The sequence below is a fragment of the Panicum virgatum genome, chromosome 2K (genome assembly GCF_016808335.1).
Source record: "Panicum virgatum strain AP13 chromosome 2K, P.virgatum_v5, whole genome shotgun sequence".
In the NCBI taxonomy this organism is placed as follows: domain Eukaryota; kingdom Viridiplantae; phylum Streptophyta; class Magnoliopsida; order Poales; family Poaceae; genus Panicum; species Panicum virgatum.
Genome location: NC_053137.1, coordinates 26,910,178 through 26,931,097, shown reverse-complemented (window position 1 = coordinate 26,931,097; position 20,920 = coordinate 26,910,178). Strand labels below are relative to the sequence as shown.

The 20,920-nt window shown below is 48.3% G+C and overlaps 1 pseudogene; it reads right to left on the bottom strand.

Annotated features, from left to right (window-relative positions):
* The window catches only part of LOC120695213, a 78,841-nt pseudogene that overhangs the window by 56,099 nt on the left and 1,822 nt on the right, over nt 1–20,920 (bottom strand).

Below are 20,920 nucleotides of genomic sequence, written 5' to 3'. Positions count from 1 at the left end.
GGCCAACGTTGGTGAACTAACTGAAGCTCCGAACCTTGATTCGGAAGAGCCAAAGTCCACTGACCCTATAGACACCTCTACAGGCAAGCCCCGGTGCATAATCCTATTGTTTTCAAATTATGCAACTTGTTATTGTTTATTTGTGCATTTAAGTTATTGGAGTCGATTAAAAACCTTAGATGCATATTTCTAGGTACCTATTGATTGAACATTAGATCAGAGTCCGATTAGATGCTACGCTAATAGGACCGGTAAAAGTCGAGTGATTGCGTGTCACTCACGATCTTTATAGGAGTTGACTGTTTAAATTCTTGCAATCACTATAAGGACCACAGACGAGATTTGGTTACGAGATTCATGGTTATATCCCGCCTGTGTAGTTGAATTTGCTAAGGCCGCAGTGTGTGGTAGTGTTGATTAAGCGTTTGAAAGTACTAGCCACATGCCATAAATATGGTACGCGGTAAGCCTAGTAACCAATCGGCCCGACAAGTGGACATACCTCCCACTCACTCTTAGGGATAGGATGGATAGAATGGATAAGATGGAAATTGTAGCGCCACACCACAGCTATGAGGGACGAGGTTGGTTCCCTATAGTCGGGGAGAGTGGCCCTGATCCATGAACCGGAATGAGAAGCAAACGGTTGCTTGGGAGTGACTCTATAGTGCTCCGAGCATGTGTGTTAGGTTTACCTTGCAAGGATTGAAATTTGGTTCGAACTGTTCCGCCGCTCACGGATATGGAGACTGCTTAATCTCTTTGCCACATAGAGTAAGAAATGGAATAAAGATGATACTAAATCTTGTTGGATGCAAATATATCCTCTACCATGTTTGTGTAGATAGATGCTTGTCTAGACTGGTTAATTCAACTAGAATCTGGAAGCTAAAATTTGAAAGTAAGGATCTACTCTTTATTGCTTTTCAGCAAAAGAAACCCCAGAGCCTTCACAAACCTTGCATGTCTAGTTAAAGGGATGTTATATAGCGATATCAAGTGGTTTCATCGGAATGTTACCCAACATACCAATGATTATACCGGTTGAGGTGCCTTTAGATGTTTAGTGCACTCGAACTGGTGTAATTCAAACTAGTTATGCCTCAATGCACCACTTTTCCATGGTCACACAGAATGATCCACGAATCTTCTGGAGCTAGAACTAGAACCAAATGAAGTGTCTCGTTGTTAGCTTTCCAACGCATCCAAGATCACCTCATTTGGACGCCGTATGAGGGAGATATCGCCAAAACTGTGCAGGGGTGTCGGCTGAATCCGAGATGAACGCGATGACCGAGTTGGTGATGACTTATAACTTGGAGGATGTCCTCATCAGCCTTTGGGCCAAGAGGATGCGTCATAGCCGATGAAGCTATGGAAGGAGTTGACAGGTGAAGTCAGCAAGTTATCTTTTAGGTTTGATTCTATTTAAGTTAGGCAAGATTATTTTGTGTGTTGCAAGTTGTAATCTTGCCGTATCGGCAAGGGAGGTTAGGGTTAGGCTATAAATAGCTGACCTCCATTATTTGTAAACTTTGATCAACCACATCCAAACAAAACATTTACATTCAATGCATCTACATTTCCACACGGCGGCTTCGCCTTAGTTGTAGTAGCTTTTTCCCTTTACGAGTTCTTCTCAGCAGGTATGTTCCATCGCTTGTTGAAAAGTTTTGAGTAGAGTTGTGTAGATGGGTTCAGGTTGACGACGCATCACTTCTTCCTCCGTTTATGACGCTAAAAGTTATTGAGCATGTTAGATTTGTTCAGCGGGGTCTAACTGTTCACCAGTTATCGAGTGTTGGCGCTCCTTAAGTACCCCTTTTATCCCTTGTTTATCCTTGATAATGGCATGAATTCAATATCAAAATCACTAACCGTCCTAACCCCGTCCTAATTATTGGTCATTTTCACATATGCACATATATTTTGGAGGAACTTCATTTTTGCAGGTTTTTGGCCTATTTTGGAGCATGAAATGACGAGGCCCGTGATCAGCGCTAACACGGAGAAAGACGAAGGCCAAAGCCCAAAGGAAGGACCAAAGCCCATGTTGATTCGAAGCCCATTCACGCACATCCATCCTCCAAGAGAGCCCAAAGGACCGAGCCCACGAAGATGAGATCAAGATACTTCGGGATTAAGCAAAGCAAATGAAGATTTAAGGAAGGATTCCCTATCCTATCCTTTCCTCGAAGATATCTCCAAGATAACGACGTCCAAAGGGGTGCAATCGTGAAGGACATAAACTCTAGAAGATGCGAGGAGTCTGCACGCGAAAGGATGACACGAGATGGCGAAGGAATGAGCCAGGCCGGCCGGCCCAGCCCTTTTTTAGGTCAGTTCGACCTCCCCTTCGACCGGTGGCTTCCTCGGCTTATAAATAGCTCGCACCTTATTCAACTCAAAGCATCCATCCACCCAGAACTCGACGAAAACCTAGGGTCAAGACCGGAGGGAGACGACGGCCGCCGCAAGTCTTCGAAGTTGTCTATGAGATAGCTTAGGCCGACCCTAGCCGCCGTGGCCTCCCTACGTGGTTGTGCCATGGCGGAGTTCAAGAGCTAGTTGGATTCATCAATGGTGTGCATATGGCGGTGATGATCCAAACGAAAATCTATTATGTGAGTAATGATAATCATGTCTTCCGAATCTATTAGCGATCATGTTCTCTCTTTCGATTTTCGTTTTTCTCTTTGGGTTTGCTTCATCCTAGATCTATTATGGAGATAGATCGCTTAGCATGATCTTGTAGTCATGGTGGCTAGAGGTTCATGGTGGAACTACCAAAGGGGGTTCGACTTGCTTCAGGGTACTTTTGTCGAAAGGGGTGGCGTCGTGACAGGCCGTTGCCACTAAGTAGGTGGAGTATCGAGGGATCGGATTGGAGATTTTGAGTTTAAAGATGCTTTTGATTGAGATGCATGATTTATCCGCTCGTTAGCTTGAACTACAACTAGATGATGATAGGCCTAGTCATATCTTTGGTTTTGCTATGATTAAGCCTATGTTCATGGATGAGATCAACCTTCACATATCACTCATATCTATTAAAGGTTTACCCTTTATATGCAATCAATGCTTCATGTTAGGATAGATCCATTAGATTAGATGGAAAACCTTAGGTAGTTCTTTGTCGATCCACGGATTGATAAACCTTGGGGGGAATACTCTAAGGGAAAAGCTACACGAACCGTGCACTTGCGGTATACAAATCGGGGCGCTAAGGAGCGTCAACATCGAGCTCTCCATATCCTTTTTGCAGTGTTTAGTTTGCTCACCAGTTATCGGTAAATGTTGGCGATCTGTTAGATTAGTTTGATCCGATTAGTCTAGCTTATTGTTGCTTTTACCACCAAGCTATCGATGTATGCTTAGGTCTTGCTAGGTTGTCTTTAATCTAGTTTGTTGTAAGTTTACATCACATCTATCCAGCCTAGATCTATTCGCTATCGGCTATCATCGTGTCGGATTCTGCCACAGCCGGTCACTATGGGATCTTGGTGTTGCATGCAGGCAGGGTTATTATGAGCGTGGCCTGAAACCCAGTGAATCGGTTGTACGATGGCCAATCCGTGCGTGCCTATCGTTATCAGCTAGCTAGCAGATAAGCCCCTTGGAATTTAACGTCTACCTTCCTTGTCAATTGCAGGTCAAATTGACTGGCACGCCTAGCGCACTTTACGCACGCCGGTTGGGTTTGGTACGTCAGAGCAAAGAAGATCTCCCCGGCCATAGCATACGTGGAGCATGAGAGTCCCCCTACAGTGGGATTTTCGCATCAACAGGATTAGATTAGATCGGTTATGACAAACCAAGATCAATCCTTTCCCAGTGGAGTTACCACAAAGTGTGTTGACATAGAATCTGGCCAAAAACATTCGGATCCGCTAGAATGCGTGGTCATCATCAAAATGATCAGAACCAATGAAGCCCTGGGCAGACCGGCAGACCGGTTCAAGCATTATTCCACATAGACCTAGAACAATGAGCTCAGGAGGGACCCACCGGGGCTCGTGGATCTAGGGTTACTCTGGGATCGGTAGGCCACTCAGAATGTCTTCAAACACTGTACAGACGCAGGAAGAACAACAGATGGGGTTGGAAAAGCTAGGTTTTGGAGAGGTAAAAGTGAAAGAGCATCTAGGCCCCTAGTGGGTTTTGGTGTATTGATTGATAACACGATTAAAGGACTAACTTGTTTGCAAGAGATTATGAGTAGGTATTTAATTCAGGGTTTAATGAAATTTGAGATAGCTCATGTATTGCAAGCAAATGTGTATGTTCCATTGGCAATCATTATATAAGACAAGCTAGAATGAGAAAAGAAAAATGGAGAGCAAGGTATTCATGTTTGATATGAAAGGCTCTAATATTTTGTTGAAGCTTGTTTATTTATGTGGGACTCAAAGTGGCAAGCAAAGTTGTAAAAGAAAATCGAGAGCAAGTGTTCATGATTGACATGAAGGCTCTAATATCTATCAAAGCTTGTTCGTCTTATGATGGAATTCAAAATGACAAGCAAAGGTTATGAGAATGAGACATGATATGTTGTTGCATAATATCAAATTGGGAAGACTTGTCATATGAGATGAATATTGTTGTCAAGCAAAGCAAGCAAGAGAAAAGTGAATGAGACATGAGTTGATGTGCATATGTTGTCTCAAATTGGAAAGCTTGTATATGAAATTAAATAGTGAATTTATATTGATAAAGAAGATTTCATGCATGACACAAATCAATGTGAAGTTCAAAATGGACGGCTAGGATGAAGGTAGAGAGGACCGAGAGGCGTGTTTCAAGAGGCTACGCAAGCGTCAGCTTGGGGGGAGCAAGGAAACCGATATGGGTCAAAATACTGGAGATTCTAGAGTCATGGAGAGATCTATGTTGAAGAGTGTCATTATTTGGAAAATGGAAGTCACTTGTGAATCAAACATGGATTTCATTCTTGTATGAAGAAAAATTCAAAGTCATTAGCTCAAGCAGGCATGCTCACTGAATTTAAGGATGTTGACAATCTCAATATATTGATTGAAGAAAGTTCGGCTTGATCAAGACATGAAACTCAAGTGTTGTGTATATGTCATTTTATGTGAACTTGAGTATAGGATGCCGTACTATCAAGGGGGATGCAACATCAGTGGTTTGACATTACCAAAAGTGCTCATAGCTATCCCATGTGAGAAAAACCAGAGAGAAACACTTGGGAGCACAAAACCACCTGGGACCGGTCTGACCGGTCCAGCTGTTGGTATTTCTTAACTCTCACAGAGGAATCCGCAAGCGCACGGAAATACCATTGTAGCACTTCACCCGGGAGTATTCAGGGTATCGTATTTTCCACGAGGAACGGGTGTGTAACTATCTTCCAACTAGATTACCCCAAAGAAAATAAGAGATAAAGAGACCTTAGGATAGTGTGATCCTGATCTATGGATAGGTTCAAGCGAAGATACACTAATGTTTCCACTCGCTCGCTTTAGGCACCGGTTTGACCCTGGTCTGCCAAGGAATATCCGGTATCGCTCTATGTCGTATCCAGGCGGGGGGAGTGCACTAACCACGCAGACTGTCTCCGTAGCGGATGGACAGGGCTGTCACCACCTGCCGTCTATCCCTCCATACCAGCTGAATACAAGACAAACAAAGGTAATCTAAGTCCCAGACACCACGCCTATGCCTTCGACTACTACTATAGAGTAGCACTGGGTTATCCCGTCTTTATCAGGGGCCCTCTTCTAGAGTATCCGCTACGAGAACGGACGATGAACCTGCGAACGAATGAGAACAAAAGAATAACTCTACTAGAACTCACCGAATAGAAGAACCTAGATATGTACTCCAAATGTACCGTATCCGTAGAGGTACAAAGCCAAAGAGACACCGACAAGTCCGGCTCTTCTCCGAACTCCTTCCTCACACACTCCCTAAGCTAATGATACAAGAGGTGGAGCCTCTCTACTCTTCTCCTTCACATAAGAAAAATGGTGTGTGTGTGAGAGGTGGAGGGAGCCCCCTTTTATAGTCTTCAAGGTCGATTCCCGCCAAAAACATATATGGAAGGTGATCAGGAGGAGTAGGGGGCACGCCACGTCGAAGTGCAGGAGTAGGGGGCACGCCACGTCGAAGTGCACCTGGACGGGAGGCCAGCCAGGTTCGGCCGACCCAGGGGGTCGGCCGGCCCCACCTAGCAGTCTCTCATCCTTATCTTCCTCAGGGAGTCTGATGTGTGGGCCCATGTTAAGATCCAGTGGTGCATTTGCCATGGTTCCCCCGTTTTCTCTGACATGTGGGCCCTCCTTGTAAGTAACACATCTCAGTTTTGATCTTTTGTGCATTTTTCCTCGTGTTCACTTGTGTTTTCCCACTTTTGCAGATGTGGGTGCCTGCAGATGACAATTCACCAAAACTCATGGAAATGATCAGTAATACGCCCTATATCTAAGTTTGGAGATTATTTCCGGTAAAAAGCTGCAATTGTTGACGGTCGAAAACGACACTTAAGGACTGTCAACAACACCCCCACACTTAGTCCTTTGCTCGTCCTCGAGTAAAGTTTGAAGGACCAGGGTGGATGCTACTCCTTGAATTCAACCTGCATACAAGTTATTCCAAGCTTCTTCTCACCCTTGTGAATTTTTTGTCTGGCTACCATGTAGTCTTGGGTGATTGAACAAAGGAACGACTCAAAATTCAGGCTCCTAGCTCTTCCTGCTTAGCACTTGGAGAATTTTTTTTGAAAACGAAAAGATAGCCTTGCTCCTCAAATTACTCTCTGAACCGCTCTTGTGTTTTTGTATCCTTACCAAGGCAAAGATGTTGCCTTCCTTTTCCTACCATCTATTCAAGCTTTATGTGGAGCTCAGGTTAGGAGTGGAGAGGCATGTTTGCCTTGCTTGTATTGCTTAGTCAAAAACAAGATTCGAGCAGAAATGAGTCATACAGTCTGATCAAGATGTGCAAGTGTTTGAACTATTTCTAGTGGTTTGAGGATGAACTCTTTTTGCATGACTCTCTTTCTTTTGTTATTTCCAACACGGGCTATCAACATTTTTTTTACATGCCTTTGCAAGCATGTGGCATACCTTCTTTCGCTATGCATCTTTTCTTTCTCTTTTTTTCTCTTTTTTTAAGGCATAGTCATTGAGCATGTGGTCCACCTTCTTTGGGTAGACATCTTTAATTTTCTTTTTGCATATCCCAAGTCATTTTGGAGAGCAAGGTCATAGAGTTCTTATTTTTGTGGATGGATGTGGCGACTATCTCCCAGTGTGGAAGTATAGTATGTGTACGTGATCTTGATCAAGAGAGCATGACAAGTTTCTAACAAGGGTTGAAGAATTTGACAAAGCTCGAAGCAGCGGTAAACAACATTTGAAAGTTGGGCATGAAAACTTGTCTTTGGCTTTGGTAGGAATTTATGATAATTTGAGGAGTCAAGCTATATTTATTTTAATTTATGAAAAGGAAAACAAGTGCTTTTGCAAGGAAGAGCATGGCGCTATCAAACCAAGTCATATCTCAATGGTCAATTACTTAGAACGCATGGGGTCCCTATAGGAATTTATTCACAAGGTTAAAAAGCAAGCTAAGAATAAAATGCATGCAAAGTTTTATTCTTTGGAAACATAAGGAGTTTTTTTTTAATTTTTCTGTGAAGAAATTCATTGAATTTAAATGAATGCAGGGAGGTTTAAGGTTTTGGGGATGCAAACCAACGATCTGGAGCTGGATGTAGTCGAGTGAGCTTCACCAGGGGCCGGCCGACCCATGGGTTCGACCGCCCCTGAGGTGGGCCCTCTCGCCCTCCTCTTTTGCATGCTGGTCGTGTCCGTTTTGTGTCGCATTTTTGTGAGGTGCATCCCCCCACACTTGTTTTTGTGCCTGTACAAAATCTCAAGACAAAATATGGCACAAATAAAAAGGGAACTCTGCCGAATTGGAATCCGGGGAGCTCAAACTTTATTATATTGAAATGAAAAGGGCGCTTAATACATAATGCAAAGGTAAACTCAAGAACTAAACATGAAAAGTAAATGCGCCCTGTCGCTTGGTGGAGGCGTACACCTAAGCGATGTCCTTACCCTTCTCTAGGCGTGAGATCCTAGAGCTGAGGCCACGGCGGAGGGTATCAAGGTCGTCCTTGACCGATTTCAACTCTAATGACAACTCCGCCAGCTGGTCGCCCTGCTTCTGATTCTCTTTCTTTAATGCGACTATAGTCTTCAGAAGCTAGACGACCTTGGGCCCCTTTAGGACCTTCTCATCCTCACTCTCGTACTGCCCCCAGGACGTGTGATGGGAGGAGAAGTTAGGTGCCTCTTCACCCTTTTAGGGGTGGATGCAACGGATTCGGCCTCTCCCTTTTCCTTGGGGGAGAGCGCGTGTAACACCCGGTTTATAAGAGAACATAAACCGAGCAATCATATACGTGCCAGGATCAAGTCACACGTATATACAACAGAATGAACAGTATATCATAGCACATATCACGAATAAGACATAATAAATCAAAATACGAATGTTATTTATTACATTAATGACAAAAATGTCTGATACAGCGGAAGCGAAGTACAAAATACGATAAAGCTCTCCGAAACTGAAGCAGGGCGCCACAGGGACGTCGACTGGGAGACGAAGCACCTAGAAGTCCTCGTAGTCCTGGTAGCGCTGGACGAACTCCCTCGTGTCGGCAGGAACTGAGCAGCAGTAGCGTAGCCAAGAGGAAAAAGTAGAGAAGAGGCAAGGGTGAGTACACAACTTGTACTCAACAAGTATAGCACAAACTATGAGGCTCTAGGCTGGCTGACTCAACTGCATTAGCTTTTAAGTGTTGGCAAAATTTTATTAAAGCTATTTACTACGAGTTGATGAATTACCATTGACCCAGTTACATAGTAATTAGTCAGAATTAAATATGTAACTACTGAGAACCAAACCAAAACCAAGCCACCAAGGTAACCCCGAGAAGCACCTCCCTCGTCGGAAGGAGATAACTCCACTAATCAAAAGGAGGATCTGGGCCGCTCATAACCGTGAGCACGGCTAGTATACCAGTTTTACACTCTGCAGAGGTTGCACATCTTTACCCACAAGTCGTGAGCTACGCCAGTTGTTCATCACACTTCCTTAGGTGAGATGGCCAGCGACTCACTACGAGGCCTTTAAAAAGAATCTCGTTGGTAAGGCGTAACCGCGAGAGTTAGGTCGGCGACGATGGGGCCCACCTCACGGGGGTACAAGCACAGGAGCGCAATCCAAGCACAGACCAGCCGGAGGAGCAGGGACCATTGAAGCTTACTACTCTTGCCCCGCAGGTAAGTTACTCCAAACCAAAAAGATCTAATTATTACGCCAAGTCTATCCCATTCTAGCCTTGTGGTAGCGCTGTTGTCCCAGGTTGTCGCTCTATGAACCGGTCCTTATGGAGAGTGGCCAACCAAGCACTAAGCACCGTGCTGGCCCCCTAAACCATGTTTCTAACAAAAGCCAATTTTAACGAGAAGTGAGCCACTCAAGCCACACAGAGTACCACTCTCAGAATTAAGTTCAAGTAAATCATTAGTCAATTTAATTAAAAAGGACCAGAGTGTGTTATAGCGCAGCAACCTAGCACAACTAACCAAAAATGCAACCCAAGGGTATATATAAAGGATATAAAGTGGCTAGGAAAGTCCTTATAGGCATACAGTATTAAAATGCAGTGTGAAATTGTAATTTAAGATGATAGGTTGTTCATGTTATACTTGCCTTCCTCGTACTGCTCTGGCTGCTGCTCAAACTGCTCCGAAGACGGCTGCTCCGGGTACTGGTACTGGGGCTCCTCAACTGGATCAGCGTCTACTCACGAACACATGGCCAGAACAAAGCACAAAAATAAGCATACAGGCAAACCTTAACAAAAACTAAGAAACAGTACATCAATACATAAAAACAGCACACTAAACTACTCTAATACTGTTCTACGCGTTACAACGATCGCGTGGATATAAAGAACGCTAAAAACGGAGCTAAAACGCATAAACTAGGCCAAAAACAAGGTTCAGGGGCTTATTTGTAAGAAAAACAGGATTCCAAGGGCTTTTCTGCTAAAACCGAGGGCTAGAATGTAAATAAACATTAGTTCCAGGGTCTAGCGCGCAAAAAGGTCAGGGCTGGACTGCGGGTTCCATTTTAAAGAAGCTCAGGGGGTTTTGTGCTAAAAACGGGACTAAACTGTAATTATTTTTCAAAGGCTATGGAGCGCGGGTTGATTGTAGAAAACTTCAGGGGTTCTTTAGCAAAAGTGCGGGGCGAACCGGTACGCGCGATCCTCGGCCGTTGGATCTGGATCTGATGGATCAGATCAGGGTGGCCCACGATCTAATCTGGGCCCTAGGCTTCGGATCGGACGGCTCTTAGGCGATTGGGGCTCACCGGCGGCGCTGGGTCGCCGGAGCGCCTCTGCACCGCGGCGGCGCGGGCTGAAGCTCGCCGGAGTTCGCCGCAATGGCGCCTCAGGGCTCTACTCAACCAGATTTCGGGTCTAGGGGAACGCGCGCAACGCACCTAATCCAACTACAGCCTCGGCAAAGGGCCGTGGCACGGCGGCGTGCGAGCGCAGCGGCGGGGCGGGTCGGCGCCACGCCGGTGAGCAATCGCTCACGGTGCAGGGGAAATCTAAGGGTGACTGGGCACGGGAAGGTTATGTTACCACGGCGCGAAGGTCCTGGGACGCGTAGACGTGGGAGAGCGGTGGTGCCGGGGCGGATCCGCGGCCGCGCGGCGGAGATCCGAGCTCAGCGGGGTGGCGGAGTCCGGTGGATGGCCGTGCAGTGCCTCCCTGGTCGTCCGGCCCGGTGAGAATCGACGCGCGACTGCCCTGCAAGGCGAGAGGGCAGGTCAGGGAGGGGAGGCACGCTGATGGCGCCGGGTTTGGCGAGCTCACCGTGCTCGGCGGAGATTCACGGCGGGGGAGATGGTGGGCTAGGATTTGCGGGGTGGCGGCGCTAGCGGGATGGGGTGCAGGGGTCCGCGGGCTGGGGTTAAGAAGGGCAGGGCGAGTCTCGGCGTGCGGGTCATGCGGAAACGGATCACGGCGAGATACACGGCGGGATTGCGGAGAGGCCGGTGCTGCGTGGCGCGGGCGCGGGGGAGAGATGGAGCTGACCGGCGGGCCACCCCTGTCAGCGAAGGTGCGAGCGCTGGCAGGTGGGCCTGCGGTTTGGGCGCTGAAGCTGAGCGCGGGACGGGCCGTTGCGCGGGGCGAGCGGGCTGGGTACTGGCGCGCGCGTTGGGCCCGCGGGGAGGCCGGCTGGGCCAGCGGAGCGAACTGGGCCGAGGGGGTGTGGGCCGCGCGTGGGGGCAGGGAAAAGGAGGCCGGGCCGCTACTGGGTTGGGTTTTGGGTTTCGGGTTGGGCTGGGTTTTCTATTTTTCCTTTCTATTTCTATTTACTCCCTCAAAGCAAAACCTAAATCAAACAAAGTTTGAATTCAAATTTGAATTTGAATCCAAACCACACTCAAATAAAAGTATGCACCAGCATGAATGCAACAAAAATTTAAACCTATGATAAATTTTAATTACTTGAGGATCAAAATTAGATTAAATGCAAGTCTAAACATAGTAAATCTTTAGAAAATTAAATAAAGCCAATTAAATTTATTAATAAATACTGAAATTTAAATTAGGGTGTTACATACCCTACCCCCTTAAAGAAATCTCGTCCCGAGATTTAGCTGGGCTGGCTAGCAAAGAGATCTGGATATGTCTTCTTTAGCTCATCTTCTCGCTCCCAAGTAGCCTCAGCTTCACTGTGGTGACTCCACTGAACTCTGCACATCTTGATGCGCTTGTTCCGAGTAACCCTCTCTGATGTTTCCAGAATCTTCACCGGATGCTCAATATAAGTTAGATCTTCCTGCACATCGACTCCCTCCAGGGGTGCCTGCTCCTCGGGTACTCGCAGACACCTCTTCAGCTGAGATATATGGAAGACATCATGAACTCCTGAGAGACTGAGAGGTAACTCCAGGCGATAAGCAACTTCGCCTTTCCGCTCTAGCACCTTGAATGGCCCCACATAACGAGGTGCTAACTTCCCTTTGACATTGAATCTGCGGATTCCTCGCATCGGAGACACCTTCAGATACACATAATCACCGACACTGAAAGTCAGATCCCTCCGTTTGCCATCTGCATAGCTCTTCTGTCTGCTCTGTGCAATCCTCAGATTTTCCCGCACAGCCTGAACCATCTGCTCTGCATCATCTATGATCTCAGGACCGAAGAGCTGCTTTTCACCAATCTGATCCCAATAGAGAGGAGTCCGGCACTTTCTGCCATACAATGCCTCAAAGGGAGACTTCTTTAGACTGGCCTGATAGCTGTTGTTATATGAGAACTCAGCAAATGACAGGCACTTATCCCAACTAGTACCATACTGAATAGCACAAGCTCTCAGCATATCCTCCAACACTTGGTTGGTTCTCTCTGTCTGCCCATCTGTCTGAGGGTGATAAGCCGTACTGAAACGCAGCTTCGTATCCAACGAATCATGGAGCTGCTCCCAGAAACGAGAAGTGAACTGAGACCCTCTGTCAGATATAATCTTCTTGGGCACACCATGCAAGCAGACAATCCGAGAGATGTACAACTCTGCAAGTCTAGCACCGGAGTAAGTAGTGTTCACTGGAATGAAGTGAGCAACCTTCGTCAGACGATCCACTACTACCCAAATGGAGTTGTACCCTTTCTGAGTACGAGGCAATCCAACAATGAAGTCCATAGTGATTTCTTCCCATTTCCACTCTGGAATCTTCAAAGGCTGTAATAGACCTGCTGGCCTCTGGTGCTCAGCCTTGACACGCTGGCAGGTGTCACAAATAGCCACGTACTCTGCCACTGAACGCTTCATCCCATACCACCAGAAACGTTCCTTCAGATCATAGTACATCTTCGTGCTGCCCGGGTGAATAGAGTAAGCTGTATCATGGGCCTCACTCAGAATCAACTTTCGGATATCCTTCACATCTGGTACACAGATCCGGTTCTTGTACCACAAAGTACCCTGATCATCCTCTCTGAAATGAGGAGCCTTGCCCTTCTTGAGCAACTCACGAATCTCCTGCAGCTTCTCATCATCTTTCTGATGCTGCCTGATCTCTGACTCTAGAGTCGGTACTGCCTCAAATGCTGCACTGGAGGTATGATGCAAGAAGCCCAGACTCAACTGCTCGAACTCCTCGCATAACTCTGGAGGCATCTGGAAAGCCACGGCCATGTTGACATAACTTCTTCTGCTCAGAGCATCTGCTACAACATTGGCCTTGCCCGGATGATAGTGAATCTCCAGGTCATAGTCCTTGACTAACTCTAGCCATCTTCTCTGCCGCATGTTCAGCTCATTCTGCGTGAAAATGTACTTGAGGCTCTTGTGATCAGTGTAGATATCACACCGCTGCCCATACAAGTAATGCCTCCAAATCTTCAGAGCATGCACAACTGCGGCTAACTCAAGATCATGAGTAGGATAATTCAGCTCATGCCGACGTAACTGCCGTGAAGCATAAGCTATCACTCTGCCCTCCTGCATCAGAACACACCCAAGACCGTCCTTCGAAGCATCACAATATACCGTGAACCTCTTCGTCTGGTCTGGCAGAGTCAGGACTGGCACCGTAGTCAACCTTTTCTTCAGCTCATCAAAGGCCATCTGACGCTCATCAGTCCATATGAATGCCGCATTCTTCTCTAGCAAAGAAGTCAAAGGCTTCGCGATCTTGGAGAAATTCTCGATGAACCTCCGATAATATCCTGCTAAGCCCAAGAAAGACCTGACTTCCTTTACTGTCTGCGGTGTCTCCCACTCTAGCACATCCTTCACCTTGCTTGGATCAACAGCAATGCCTCCCTGAGAGATAATATGACCGAGGAATGGAACCTCGTCAATCCAGAACTCGCACTTGCTGAACTTGGCATACAACTGATGCTCTCTCAATCTCTGCAACACGAGCCTCAGATGCTCCTCATGCTCTTCTTCTGTCTTGGAGAAGATCATAATATCATCAATAAAGATCACCACGAAAACATCCAGATAATCCATGAAGACCATGTTCATCAGATGCATGAAGTAAGCCGGGGCATTAGTCAAGCCGAAGGACATGACTGTATACTCATATAGCCCGTACTTGCAGGTGAATGCCGTCTTCGGAATATCCCCAGGACGGATCCTCAGCTGAAAATAACCCGAACGAAGATCAATCTTCGAGAATATACGAGCACCTCGAAGCAAATCGAAGAGATCCTCAATACGGGGCAGTGGATGCTTGTTCTTGATAGTGACTGCATTCAGCTCACGATAATCCACACACATCCTCTTCGAGCCATCCTTCTTATCTACCAGCAACAACGGAAAAGCCCAAGGAGAGAAGCTGCGACGGATATAGCCCTTGGCTAGCAACTCATCAATAGTCTTCTTTACTTCTTCATGCTCTATAGGTGCCATACGGTAGGGCCGCTTTGCAATAGGAGCTGTGCCAGGCAAGAGATCAATACAAAACTCAATGGCGCGTTCAGGCGGCATACCTGGCAAATCATCCGGAAAGACATCCGGGAATTCAGACACCACGCGAATACCGTCCGTGGGTCTAGCCTCCATCTGATGAAGAAATCCAGAAGGCTCTACTGCACTGATAACAACCTCTTGGCCACTGGAAGCTGACAACAAGACTGTCCTCTGAGCACAATCTATCCGAACTCCCCATTTGGCCAGAGTCTCCATTCCCAGAATGACATCAATGCCCTTGGTGTCTAGCACCATCAGATCAGTACAGAACTCTACTCCCCTCAAAGAAACACTGACTCTCGGGCAGTAAGTGTGAGACCTCAACTGTCCTCCCGGTGAAGATACTAACAGGCACCTCTTTAATGTGCTAGTATGAATACCATGATGCTCGACAAAAGACTGAGTAATGAAGGAATGCGTAGCACCAGTATCAAAAAGCACTGTAGCTGGATATGAATTAACCATGAACGTACCAATAACCACGTTGGGAGCCTCGGCCGCTGACTCGGCCGTCACGTGGTTCACCCTGCCCTGTGCTGGCGCCCTGGGCTGAGCTGGGCGCCCCTGCTGTCCCGCCTGCGCCTTCCGGGGGCAAGCGTTGGCGTAGTGCCCCGGCTGGCCGCAGTGAAAGCAGGTGCGAGGAGGTCCCTGAGCCTGCTGTCCGGTAGGAGCTGCCGGACGTGGAGCCTGCGGTGCCGGTGGAGCTGGTAGAGCAGTACGAGCCGGAGGTGCCGGTAACCTCTGGCCCTGACCTGCCTGCTGCTGTCGAGGCGGGTACTGCTGCGGTGGCCTCTGCTGGTACTGCTGAGGAGGCCGGTACTGCTGCTGGTACTGCTGGGGCTGCTGGAGTCGAGGACGAGTGTTGCTGCCGGAAGCAACGGGGACAACCTTCCTCTTCTTGTCCTCCATCTCCAGGTGCTTGCGCTCGGTGTTGAGCGCGCTGTCAACCAGATGGTTGAAGTCGTCGAATCGGAGGTTGAGCAGCGCGTACTGGAGGTAGTCCTCAAGACCCTCCATGAAGTGCTCCTGCTTCTTGCGGTCATCCGCAACCTCGGCAGGGGCGTAGCGTGCCAGCTGAAGAAAGCGATCACGATACTCCGTGACCGACATAGTCCCCTGGATTCACAAAGACAGATAGATATCGGAAGATTATCTCAAAATTCATAAGGATAGAACAAGGGGCATTAGCTCAAAAGGAAACGCTGAATGATTATACTTATGATTACCTGCTTCAGCGCAAGGAACTCCTTCTGCTTCATCTTCATAACGCCCGTGGGGACGTTGTGGCTGCGGAAACGCTCCCTGAACTGGAGCCAAGTGAGAGACTCGCGGTCGTGAACTGGGTGGGACTCCCACCAGTCCAAGGCTGCCCCTCGCAGCTGTCCTGCTGCGTACAAGACGCGCTCACGGTCATCGCACTGGGCGATGTCCAGCTGACGCTCCACTGCACGGAGCCAGTCATCGGCCTGAAGAGGGTCGGACGTGTGAGAAAACATCGGCGGGTGACCCCTCAGGAACTCTGCACGCCTATCGCGTGGCTGCGGCGGTGGAGGAGGCGGAGGCTGAGTGTGAGCGTGCTGAAGAGCCTGAACAGTGTTGTTCAGGGTAGCCATCATCTGCATCTGGAGCTGGAAGTACTGCTCCGGAGTCAAAGGCGGCGGCATCGGGATCCCAGTACCCTGGTTGTTCTGACCCTGCTGCTGGCCAGAACCGGAACCGGTGCTCCTGGTGTTCACCATCTGATTTGAATAAAAGATTTCACGAGTAAGGATATTGCAGGAATAAATTCAGATGGATATGATAACTCTTTGCGGAAAAAGACTCAGTCATGATAAAGTAGACAGGATAGAGTGGACTGTTTTACCCCCAACGATCTAACTCATTTTATTAATTAGTTAACTTTAACATCGGAGTGATTTTCTTTAAGCAAATTTAAGCTACTAAGCTATGCAATCATTCAAAAATCCAAATCAAACATGTAGCATAATAACAAGCAGACAATTTTCACGACTTAGCCGAGTTTAGCAAAAAGACTCGACTAACACAATGCGTCGCAGAACGTGCTATCATATTATTATAAAAAGGTCACCTAGCTATGCTCATGGTGGTCAGATGACTGATTCAGGCCAAATCTACGAAATATTCTTCAGAGAGAGAAATCAAGGCAAGAAGGGTAAAAAGTCAAAGAAGTCAAGGGGTATAATAGTAAAATAGTTTCAGCAGACAAGGATTGGAGAGAAGAAGTCCTAGAACTCGACCGGTTCTATCTAGGCTTCGTCCTACAGTCGATACGGCTCTGATACCACTCTGTAACACCCGGTTTATAAGAGAACATAAACCGAGCAATCATATACGTGCCAGGATCAAGTCACACGTATATACAACAGAATGAACAGTATATCATAGCACATATCACGAATAAGACATAATAAATCGAAATACGAATGTTATTTATTACATTAATGACAAAAATGTCTGATACAGCGGAAGCGAAGTACAAAATACGATAAAGCTCTCCGAAACTGAAGCAGGGCGCCACAGGGACGTCGACTGGGAGACGAAGCACCTAGAAGTCCTCGTAGTCCTGGTAGCGCTGGACGAACTCCCTCGTGTCGGCAGGAACTGAGCAGCAGTAGCGTAGCCAAGAGGAAAAAGTAGAGAAGAGGCAAGGGTGAGTACACAACTTGTACTCAACAAGTATAGCACAAACTATGAGGCTCTAGGCTGGCTGACTCAACTGCATTAGCTTTTAAGTGTTGGCAAAATTTTATTAAAGCTATTTACTACGAGTTGATGAATTACCATTGACCCAGTTACATAGTAATTAGTCAGAATTAAATATGTAACTACTGAGAACCAAACCAAAACCAAGCCACCAAGGTAACCCCGAGAAGCACCTCCCTCGTCGGAAGGAGATAACTCCACTAATCAAAAGGAGGATCTGGGCCGCTCATAACCGTGAGCACGGCTAGTATACCAGTTTTACACTCTGCAGAGGTTGCACATCTTTACCCACAAGTCGTGAGCTACGCCAGTTGTTCATCACACTTCCTTAGGTGAGATGGCCAGCGACTCACTACGAGGCCTTTAAAAAGAATCTCGTTGGTAAGGCGTAACCGCGAGAGTTAGGTCGGCGACGATGGGGCCCACCTCACGGGGGTACAAGCACAGGAGCGCAATCCAAGCACAGACCAGCCGGAGGAGCAGGGACCATTGAAGCTTACTACTCTTGCCCCGCAGGTAAGTTACTCCAAACCAAAAAGATCTAATTATTACGCCAAGTCTATCCCATTCTAGCCTTGTGGTAGCGCTGTTGTCCCAGGTTGTCGCTCTATGAACCGGTCCTTATGGAGAGTGGCCAACCAAGCACTAAGCACCGTGCTGGCCCCCTAAACCATGTTTCTAACAAAAGCCAATTTTAACGAGAAGTGAGCCACTCAAGCCACACAGAGTGCCACTCTCAGAATTAAGTTCAAGTAAATCATTAATCAATTTAATTAAAAAGGACCAGAGTGTGTTATAGCGCAGCAACCTAGCACAACTAACCAAAAATGCAACCCAAGGGTATATATAAAGGATATAAAGTGGCTAGGAAAGTCCTTATAGGCATACAGTATTAAAATGCAGTGTGAAATTGTAATTTAAGATGATAGGTTGTTCATGTTATACTTGCCTTCCTCGTACTGCTCTGGCTGCTGCTCAAACTGCTCTGAAGACGGCTGCTCCGGGTACTGGTACTGGGGCTCCTCAACTGGATCAGCGTCTACTCACGAACACATGGCCAGAACAAAGCACGAAAATAAGCATACAGGCAAACCTTAACAAAAACTAAGAAACAGTACATCAATACATAAAAACAGCACACTAAACTACTCTAATACTGTTCTACGCGTTACAACGATCGCGTGGATATAAAGAACGCTAAAAACGGAGCTAAAACGCATAAACTAGGCCAAAAACAAGGTTCAGGGGCTTATTTGTAAGAAAAACAGGATTCCAAGGGCTTTTCTGCTAAAACCGAGGGCTAGAATGTAAATAAACATTAGTTCCAGGGTCTAGCGCGCAAAAAGGTCAGGGCTGGACTGCGGGTTCCATTTTAAAGAAGCTCAGGGGGTTTTGTGCTAAAAACGGGACTAAACTGTAATTATTTTTCAAAGGCTATGGAGCGCGGGTTGATTGTAGAAAACTTCAGGGGTTCTTTAGCAAAAGTGCGGGGCGAACCGGTACGCGCGATCCTCGGCCGTTGGATCTGGATCTGATGGATCAGATCAGGGTGGCCCACGATCTAATCTGGGCCCTAGGCTTCGGATCGGACGGCTCTTAGGCGATTGGGGCTCACCGGCGGCGCTGGGTCGCCGGAGCGCCTCTGCACCGCGGCGGCGCGGGCTGAAGCTCGCCGGAGTTCGCCGCAATGGCGCCTCAGGGCTCTACTCAACCGGATTTCGGGTCTAGGGGAACGCGCGCAACGCACCTAATCCAACTACAGCCTCGGCAAAGGGCCGTGGCACGGCGGCGTGCGAGCGCAGCGGCGGGGCGGGTCGGCGCCACGCCGGTGAGCAATCGCTCATGGTGCAGGGGAAATCTAAGGGTGACTGGGCACGGGAAGGTTGTGTTACCACGGCGCGAAGGTCCTGGGACGCGTAGACGTGGGAGAGCGGTGGTGCCGGGGCGGATCCGCGGCCGCGCGGCGGAGATCCGAGCTCAGCGGGGTGGCGGAGTCCGGTGGATGGCCGTGCAGTGCCTCCCTGGTCGTCCGGCCCGGTGAGAATCGACACGCGACTGCCCTGCAAGGCGAGAGGGCAGGTCAGGGAGGGGAGGCACGCTGATGGCGCCGGGTTTGGCGAGCTCACCGTGCTCGGCGGAGATTCACGGCGGGGGCGATGGTGGGCTAGGATTTGCGGGGTGGCGGCGCTAGCGGGATGGGGTGCAGGGGTCCGCGGGCTGGGGTTAAGAAGGGCAGGGCGAGTCTCGGCGTGCGAGTCATGCGGAAACGGATCACGGCGAGATACACGGCGGGATTGCGGAGAGGCCGGTGCTGCGTGGCGCGGGCGCGGGGGAGAGATGGAGCTGACCGGCGGGCCACCCCTGTGAGCGAAGGTGCGAGCGCTGGCAGGTGGGCCTGCGGTTTGGGCGCTGAAGCTGAGCGCGGGACGGGCCGTTGCGCGGGGCGAGCGGGCTGGGTACTGGCGCGCGCGTTGGGCCCGCGGGGAGGCCGGCTGGGCCAGCGGAGCGAACTGGGCCGAGGGGGTGTGGGCCGCGCGTGGGGGCAGGGAAAAGGAGGCCGGGCCGCTACTGGGTTGGGTTTTGGGTTTCGGGTTGGGCTGGGTTTTCTATTTTTCCTTTCTATTTCTATTTACTCCCTCAAAGCAAAACCTAAATCAAACAAAGTTTGAATTCAAATTTGAATTTGAATCCAAACCACACTCAAATAAAAGTATGCACCAGCATGAATGCAACAAAAATTTAAACCTATGATAAATTTTAATTACTTGAGGATCAAAATTAGATTAAATGCAAGTCTAAACACAGTAAATCTTTAGAAAATTAAATAAAGCCAATTAAATTTATTAATAAATACTGAAATTTAAATTAGGGTGTTACAGCGCGGGAAAGAGGCCCTTACCGTACCCCCCTCCGGGAGTCCGGACTCCTACGACCCTAAAGCGTTTTGGAGAGTTGTCGCTAACGGGGGTGAGAGAAGTGGTGTAATGGTGGCTAACTACGCCGCCGCTTTTGTTCCTCACAGTGTAAGCATTCTGCATTCCCTCTTCCATGGGCATCGGAGGCATCAGATCGGCGAAGAGGCGAACGGCGGCATCCTTTGGGCGAAGTTCGCTCGTCGTCGGCCTTGGTGTAGTCCCTGGGCGCCTTCCCCTACCCCTCTGGATAGAGGCCTTCTTGACGATGCGTCGTGCCGAAGGGGAGGCTGAGGGGCCTCCTCCCTGGTTCGGCGCTCCTCGGCACTGTCTTCCTCCCAGGTGCTGGCAAGATCGCTAGTGCTGTCGTGGCAATATGCATTGCCTCTTCTTCCACTGCAGGGCTCGCTAAAGGTTGGTTGGCAGGAGACAACTCGTCATTGAGTCCGTACGTGGACTCAGACCCAACGAATAGAATGATCATCTTTTCGGCCATGGAGATGGTGCTTTGTAGGTGGAAAAAGGCTGAGGAAAGGTGGAGTGCTTGGATCTTGGGTGAATGAGGAGAAGGAAAGGGGAGAAGATGAATTTAAAGGGAAGAGAGGATCAAAATGGTGCCAAACCTTCCAAAGTTCGGTGTCTCCACACAAGGAAACATGAAAAGGGACGTTGGATAGTTCAAATTCAAAGATCTAGCACCAACGGCCACGAGGTGGGGCCGGCCGACTCCCTAGG